Genomic DNA, 9,445 nt, shown 5'->3' on the forward strand with positions numbered 1-9,445 from the left:
CCCAACCTCCGTACCCAAGGCTTTCTCAACTGCACTCTATGATCATCGAAACAGCTTGGCTGGACCTCCACTCTCATGTGGAGGCGCACGAGCAGCAGCAAGGTGGTAAGTAATATCATATACAAAGTATTATTTTATCTGTGAACAGAAAGTGTTGTAGTGTCAGTTCTCATGTTTAATGTGTCTTCTTACGTCCATTGTTACATGCCCCCCCAAAAAGTGTAGATGAATGAATGTCATTAAAGTAAACATTTAAAAAAAAAAAAATTTTATTAAACATTTTTTATGTTGTATCATATGAAAAGAACCATAAAATGACAGATCTTAAATGGGTGATAATAGAAAAAATGAAAGAACTGAAGAGAGGAGGTAATAGCACGCACAAAAGAAAACAGCAGGAACAAAGGTATATGGTCAAATTTAATACTGTAATAAATGGTCTTAATAGTAGGGAGAAGCCGCCGAACCTCCGTTTGTCGGCCATTGGGCTGTGTACGATTGATAAGTAGGATCACAGAAACGCAAATGTCACGGCCGGCCTGGATGGTTGTAGGCTTGTAATAATGTATGCTTTAATTTGTCAAATAAAGGTCTTAAAAAAAAAATAGTAGGGAGAAATGGGAGAAGATCATCTCCATGTAGTGTTAGGTTAGTACTCCCTTTCAAGTGTGTAGGACTAGGGGTTTACCGTTACTTCCTACTAGATTGTAGAAAAAATGCAGGACATATGTTTTTTAACAACGATCCAGAGTAGGGAAAATTGCTGTTTGAGATCAGGCATGATATAATTCTCATTAATAGGTAACCATAGCGGTAGGTTGATATTAAAAATAAAATCTTTATTTTGAATTCACCAGAGGCACAGTATGTAACAACAGCGTACGACCATCTGGGCGAGTTCTGCAGAGCGTGACCTCGACCATGGCACTAGACGAATCAATACTATTTTAGAGACCTAGTCAATTTAGTTCTCTATAGGTAAACTTTTTTTGACTTATAATTACTGTGCTCGAGCATGGACTGCGGTATAACATCCTGACAGTAGGGTAGAAGGTATTCCCTCAAGATGGCCGCCAGTCATGCGCACTAAGGTGGAAAGGAATGCTGGGAAAACGCCGTCACCGTCCTACACGCGTAATCTTTGGGCTTAAAAAAGGCACAAGGGTCCGTGTTAGTCCTATACACAACCCTGATCCGTGAAGACGTACGGCTGCGTTCAAATGTGAGAACTCTAACAAACCCGGGTAGTAATTTGAACGGGACAAGGGCATGTAAATGGGAGACCCCTGACGATGGCCGGCTAGTGGCTACGTAGATTAACCTTCTCCCGTCTGCAATACTATTTAAATGGATGTGGCCGGTTTGCCAAAAATACATAAAGAGAAACGTCCACCACCCGGGAGACCCATAATTTCGGGAATTAGTTCAATACTTGAACCTCTGTCAACATTCGTGGATTTTTTCGAAAGACCTATTGCGCCATCTAATAAAGATCCGTTTGATAGAAACCAATATTTCTTGGTCTCTTTCGACGTAGAGTCTCTATATACGTTCTTACCACATCAAGAGACTCTGGTAACCATACAACACATGCTGGAAAAACGGCTCACAGATAATATAACACCAGTACAATTCATTATGTCCTGTGCCAGCAAGGTTATGAAAGAAAACTCCTTCAAATTTGAAGACACCTTGTACTTACAAGTATTGGGTACGTCAATGGGCAGTGTTTGTGCCCCCAGTTTGGCAAACCTATACGTCCATCAGTTTGAGCAAACATTGGTAATGCAAGAAAGTAACCCCATCTATAGACACATTAGTGTCTGGAAAAGATATATAGATGATATCTTTGTCATGTGGAGAGGGGACCACGAAACAATAAAGGCTTTTCATGCTTGGCTGAATAAGAGGAATGAATATTTAAGATTTACTCTGGAGTACTCCAAAGAAAGCCTCTCTTTTTTGGACGTCAGGATCTTTCTAAAAGATGATGGACTGGGTACAGAGCTATATAAGAAGCCAATGGCCCATAACTCTTTGCTACCATATCAGAGTTACCACCCGAAATCTCTCCATGGGAACTTGCCATTTGGGCAATTTCTCAGGATAAGGCGGAATTGTTCAACAATTGAAAAGTACAACGAACATGCAGAAACTCTGGCCATTTACCTTAGGGTGAAGAACTATCCAGCACCCATAATACGCAGGTCACGCAAAAGAGCAACCAGCAATAACAGGGAAGCGCTGTTAGAGATCCTACCAGCAAAGGTAAAGAATTCAAGACTTACCTTTGTCAATACTTTCTCAGGCTACTCCAATCAAATAAAGAAAAGCATTATTCATCATTGGAGCATCCTCAATACAGGAAACAACAAACTTCCAGTCCCAATGTTTGCTTACAAAAGAAGCACTAACATTAGAGACAAATTGGTCCATAGCCGCCCGAAAGAAAGTAAGACTAAAGAAGGGCAAACATCGTTGTGGAATCTACCGCCTGTGACGGGCCACTTCCCTTGTGGAATGTGCACGGTGTGCCCACAAACAGAGAAGACAACACAAATTGACATAGGAACAGAGAGACTATGGAGACTCATGAAAGATACAAATTGTAACGGCAAGAAATCGATCTATCTGATTTGGTGCCCATGTAAGCTCCGATATGTCGGGATGACTTCAAGAGAAGTAAAAACAAGAATCTCAGAACATAAGAGCACTACAGCAGAAACTGACTTGCGCTAGGTTGTCTTGATCTGCTACCATAGAAACAGACAGAGGACATTACCTTGGTAGTTTTTTGTTGCATGGAAAGAGTAATAGGACTAATCCACAGATCCCACAGAGCATGCCCATTGTCTTCATGACCTAACACTCTAACCCTCATATCGAATGATATTATTTCTCTCTGCCTCGCCCCCGTTTTGGCCACACATGTTGGAACTGCAGACGCAGCCTGCTCTCGGGGCACTAGCCGATCCCCCGGGAAGCTGCTGACTGCCTCGCCCCTCTGCATGGCACTATCGGCGATCACACTGTATGCAGCAGTGGGGTTTTGGAGGCTCCGAAGCGAGAGGCATGAGAACCGGAGCCTGTTTTTGCAGTTGTTGAGCTGTAGCAGAACTGCTTTGTTGCCCCAGCCATTTTGTACAAAAATCTACCCTCACACTATCTTTCAGACCTTCTTCCTTCCCAAATGGCAGCTCCTGTTAGTGTCCACAGAAAGAGGACTGCTCATTAAAAACAAACAAGGACCGTTAACTGGACTCCAACCAGGCTTGTCCTCAGTCAGTTGTAACAGAAAGAGGACTGCACAAACACTACAAACTAGGGTGGCCATCTTGAAGTGGCACTGATCTAGCTGTTTCTTAGGAACTAACCCACAACCCGGCCATTCCGTTATTTCCTATAAAGTTCCACCATCTTAATGACTATGGTCATAATAACTGCTGATTACTGATCCAGGTCTCCCCGAGTGTGCCCAACCTTAGCCAACATGGTTGGTCCTGGTCTGACTGCCTCTGGGACAAACTCTTACACCCTAGTCTACCCCCCTAAACTCTCAAAAACTGCTACAAAAGCCTTCAAACACCTCACCCTGAAAAACCATCCCGAGTCACTGATCTCTGACCTAAGTTTCTGTGCGGACAAAGGCACTGCCATCAACGACCTCGTTTTCTATTCCAGAGAATCCCCTCCTGGCGCAATACCTTTTCGCTACTCCTCAATGTACGCTCTTCCAGGAACATTCTGTATGGCACTAAGCTCACAATAGTGCCCTCAGCAACCCTGCGAGCTGACCTCACCATCACCGTCTACAAAAGCGGCATTGTATTGATCCAAGCTTCAACAAAAAACCTTGATAAATTTGCAGATCTCTGTACCATTCTCCGAAACCATGTGCATGACACTGGGAAGACGAAAAACACCCGGCCTGACTTTAATCTGACCCCCCTGCCCAACATGACTAACTTCTCCTAGAGTCTCCAACACAGTTCCTCCTAACCTCCCCCAACTCATCTACTGGCCTGGTCGCTGGGAAGACGACCAACACCCATCCTGACGTTCCTCCGACCCTCTTGCCCAACATGACTAACTTCCCACAAGTCAACCCTCTAAGAGCCTCCAACGCAGTCCTACCCAACCCCACCTGCTCATCTACCGGCCTGGCTAACACTTCCACCACGAGACTGCGGGTCTCCTCCCCTCTATCTACCCCCACTGTCCCCACTGTTTCCAACACAGTACACCCTAATCCCCTCAGTCCACACAGTACACCCTAATCGCCTCAGTCCTCCTACCAGTCTCCACAACGCAATTGACCCGAGACCCTTGATCCCCTCCCTACATGCCCCTCACTCGGAATCCAACGTTTCCAACACAGCACACCCCAACCCCATCAGTCCTCCTACTATCCCCCCGAACAAAATCGCCCGGGGCCCTTGGTCTCTTCCCTTCATGCTCCCCACTCGGACTCTAAGACCAGTATGTCTTCAACGACTTTTGCTGACGCAGGTCAAGCTAGCCCCGCTAACACCCAATCCACCCCTTCTTTGACCCCTAATACAGTCCACCCTAATCCTCCCACACCCCCTCCACAGATATCCACACTCTGCACTTCAGAGCCACCTAAATAATTCATAGCATCCACTCCTCTGTCCTGTATCTAACGAACGTTCTTCACCCCGCCAAACTCTCCTTCGTTAGCCTCATGCCTCAACTGAATTCCTCTTCCCTCCCATCCCAGAGCTCATAAACGCCCACCACCGACAACCTTGGGGCATTTTCGCCCTCGTAAGCACCCTAGCTGCTTATCGGAGGAGGAAACCCTTGACCTCTCCCTCTCCTACAACCTTTCCCTCGTTACAACAAATCCGCTAGACCTCACTGAAAAGGAAATCCATTACATTCTCCAGGACCATAATGCAGTCCCTATCACTCCTTGTCTATCAGACGTGAGTGCTGCACACCCCATCTGCACGGTCGCTATCAACCCCTGCAGATCAACTCCTCTCTGTAACAGAAGGGTGATCAGAAGCAATCTAGCGCCTGTACACCTGTCTGCCCCAGCTCCCGACACCACCTCCCTCCCTTCTCTGACTGGTCTATTAATAAACTGCAGATCGGCAGTAAAACATGCCGCCAATGCCGCAGCTCTCATTCTGAACAATAACACCAACTTAGCTATTCTAACAAAATCATGGCTTAATGATTCCTCATCCCCATGCCTTGACCTCTTAATACCCCCAACTTCAACATTACTAGGCTAGACAGACCACATAACTAGAAAGGTGGCGGCATCGCCTGCATCCATCGCTCTAACCTCCTTGTCACAGAGCTTCTGGCGGATACTACCGATTCCTGCAAATATCTAGCCCTCTCAATCTGCAGTAACACCACACAACTATGTAACCTGCACATCTTTTACCACCCCCCAGGCATGAACGACCCCTTCACTGACTACCGTATGGAAATTATCACAGCTAACAGCTCCCCCAACACCAAAGACATTTTCCTCGGAGGTTTCAACCTGCACTGGAACGATCTTAGGGATCCTCATGTCAACGCCATTAAAGACCTTCTGGCCGATGAAGCCCTGACCCAAGTTTGCTCACTCCCAAACCATTCGAAAGAGGCCACTCTTGACTGGATCATCTCTAAGGAGGCAACCGTCAAGCTTATCTCAATAGACCCCTGTGACTGGTCTGACCACCACGCCATCGTCTTCCTTCTACCTGGCACCCGCAAGACAAGGACACCACAACCGGTGCTTCCTAAACGTTGGGTCAGAGACACCAAAAACCTAGACCACAATGAACTTGAGATCCGCTGCAAATCCGACCCCCCCCCCACATATCACATCGGTCAGTGACCTCAATGATCACTACTCTGCAACGATGTCGAACATTCTGGATGACCTAGCCCCTCTTAAACTAAAAAAGATAGAAACCCATGGTTCACTGGTTCCCTCAACGACGAGAGGCGATCCCTCCGACAAGCTGAAAGAATTTGGAGACAGCACCCCTCGGCCGATCACCTAAAACTTCTCAGTCAGGCCAGAAATACATACAACAAGAACATCCTCAACTCAAAAAAAGAGTTTTTCAGAGCGGAACTAGGAAATGTCCAGAACAGACCACGCAAACCATTAAGCTGGTCAAACACCCATCAAACAAATTGTCCAAAACAGCGAAAGAAAACCCCAAGTCTACTGAACCCTGACTTTCCGCCTCCTCCCCCCCTGCCTCCACAGTCCGCACCTAAAAAAGTAGCAAACTGAACCGATTTCTCACTCTACGATGAAGACTGTCGCCAAAATCCTTTCCACCTTAAACTCAAAACAACCATTTCAACGACCCGCTCCCTTCAAACTGTCTTGCGACCGCTGCCCAATCCATTATTCCCAGCTGGACTGCGATAATCAACGCCTCTCTCTGGCAGGGATCAATCCCGGACTCTCTGAAAGTGGGCCAAGTCCTCCCCATTCTGAAAAAGCCGTCGCTGGACCCAGCCTCCCCAGACAATTTTAGACCAATTTCCAATATTCCTCTCTTGGCTAAAGTGCTGGAGAAGTGTGTGCAACTACAGCTAAGTCACCACATCAACAACTTCCATCTACTCGATGACTGCCAATCTGGCTTCCGACCTGGACACAGCACTGAAACCACCATGTTCCACATCGTCGATGATGCTCTACAAGCCCTTGACCAAGACAAAACCTGTCTCCTAATCCTCCTAGATCTATCCTCGACCTTCGACGCGGTCAACCATGAGATGCTAATTGAACGCCTCACACTTAAGATGGGATTAGATGGCACAGTCCTCGACTGGTTTAGTGCCTACCTCCAAAACCGATCTCAGAGATTCCTAATCACCGGCAACCTGTCCGCTCCCTCCTTGGTCACGGTGGGAGTCCCTCAAGGATCAACGTTGTCCCCCACCCTCTTCAACCTCTACTTAGAACCCCTTGCCGAAGTCCTTCGCACTGCAAATATCTCCTACCATATGTACGCCAACGACACTCAGATCTACATAAAAATCTCAGCTCTTGAGGAGATCATCACCTTGAATGAGGCCCTGAAGCTGACCGTCAAATGGCTCTCCTCAAACCAACTCAAACTCAATGCTAGGAAAACTGAGTTCCTCCTAATCTCTCCCCCAAAAGCAACTCTGAGATCCAGACATGGATTAAAGCCATCACAGCCTTAAACTGTCCCCCGACCATTGTGGACTCGGCCAAATCTCTGGGAATTACCTTGGATTATAACCTAAACATGCGAGACCACATCAACCCAATGGCCAAATCTGCCAGATTCCACCTGAGCTACCTATGAAAACTGAAACCCTTTCTTGACGCTCCCGACCAAAAACTTGCAGTCCAATCATTAGTTATTTCTAGGCTGGAATATGGTTGCTTCACCCTCTCTGGTTTACCCCTTAAAAGCCTGCCTCAATGCAGCCGCCAGATTACTTACCGGCACAAGGAAATTTGATCACATAACTCCTCATCTGAAAGCGTTGAACTGGCTTCTTCTCGAGGCTAGGATTCCTCTCAAACTGGCATGCATCACGCACAAGGCCCTACACTCAAACTCCCCTGCGTATCGGGCACAGAAACTTGTGATATCCGGAGGAAGCAGAAATTCACATCCCCTCTCTAGCACGCTTCAAAAGGAGGCTAAATCCTTCCTCATGGGGAAATTCCTTGGCTAAACCCGTTCAACAACCACCTCAGAGACTACTGCCCTCATCCTGCGACCTCGCCCCACCAAGAAACCGGGGGTCTGTCTTCAGTAATTGTATTTGTAATGTTATCCTTGTATTCCTCCATCCCTCTAGTACCCAGCACCCCCTCCCCCCTAATGTTCAATACTCTTGTGATATCCTGCCTATTGTATGACTCTCTGACTCTGTAAAGCGCTCTGATACCCTAACGGGTCAAGTTCGCGCTCTATAAAACACTAAATAAATAAATAAATAACTGCACAGCTTCTGCCCCGTGTATGGTGATTGACAGTCTGTTTGTTTGCTTATAATACTAGTTTTCTTAAAATACTAATTAAAATACTAGTTCTTCTAGATGACCATTGGTCTTAGCTTAGTTTACCGCTTGCATAACCTTCAGACCTCAGCCTTGTACATCATGCTGAGTAGAGTTTTGAGGCACTAATACTAGATGTCTGTGCACAGCTAAGATGTGCAGACTATTGACATGGCACAATTAGAGGGCACCATTAGTGGGATAACTCCAAAGCCTATAGAGAGCGGAATCCCTACTGTATAATTCCTTCCTCTATTGGGGTGGTCACAGCGTTTTGTTTTCGAACACACTAAAGCATTTTCAAGTAATGTCAACCTAAATAAAGTGTTGGGTATGACTTACAGTTTTATTCCCGGCCGAGCGGGGCCTCCTTCCCTGAGCTGCCTGCCAGGTCGAGGTGAGGCATTATATCCTACTATTGCGGGTAAGTGAGACAATATAACTGTTGATATATATGGCTATTGACAATATAATGATAAGGACTATGTCAACAGCAGAGCACTTTAACTGATTTTGTGTGTTCTATGTTGTTCTTCTCTCTCTTGTATTTCCAGATATTCCAAGTATTACCTGACATCACGTCGCAGGAATACTGGTGTTGTATCTTTTTTCTTTTAACACTTCATATCATATTTGCAGCAGCAATAGTAACATCCTATTTCTGGTCCTGAAGAAAGCCACTGATACAGATTCCTGATCAACAGGCTGAAACATGTCGACCCATTTTTGAGAGTAGTTGTAAATCCATACTACTCTTTGCACTGCTTTTTAATCCTGCCAGTGCGAGCACGCCAATAAAACTAGTTTTGTGCATCTACCTAGGCAGTTTTAACATTCATTTATATCTCACATTTTTCCTAACACATCTCTCCTTCTGCGCTGCACTCTCACTACACTGTAAGCCTCACATATGGGATTTTAGCATCCTGACTCCATGACTCTATGACAACATCTCTGAGCTCTGGTATTAATATTGTCCAGGATGTCAATAAAATTGCTGAAACTAATTTCTTTGCAGTAGCGAAAGATTGTCGAAAACTCATGTGATCATGGTCTTCATTACCTTTGTCCATCTTGGGAAGGGTAAATCTTATAAAGATGTCCATTTTACAAAAAATCACTTTTTTGTTTAATACTATTCCTCTTTATTTCGAACCTTCACTTTTATCTAAGTTACAGAGTGATATTGATTCATTTATTTGGGCTCAGCATATACCCATGATTGCCTGGAAAAAACGAAGGCGCCGAAGAGAAAAGGGAGGACTAGCAGCCCCGGATCTTCAATTGTATGCATGGGCATTCCAACTCACCCACTACCGCATGCTATTGAAGATGCCCACTAACATCGGGATCGGCTGTATGTTCAGGGCCATGCTTAGTGGGGCAAGTTTAGCACAGGAGGGGTTTCTG

General features: G+C 45.7%; 1 protein-coding gene across 2 annotated transcripts in view; it reads right to left on the reverse strand.

Annotated features, from left to right (window-relative positions):
• Positions 1 to 9,445, reverse strand: part of CENPU (centromere protein U) — a 457,607-nt gene that overhangs the window by 49,829 nt on the left and 398,333 nt on the right. The window lies entirely within an intron of this gene.

This window comes from Lissotriton helveticus, chromosome 2_2 (genome assembly GCF_964261635.1).
Source record: "Lissotriton helveticus chromosome 2_2, aLisHel1.1, whole genome shotgun sequence".
NCBI classification, from domain to species: Eukaryota; Metazoa; Chordata; class Amphibia; order Caudata; family Salamandridae; genus Lissotriton; species Lissotriton helveticus.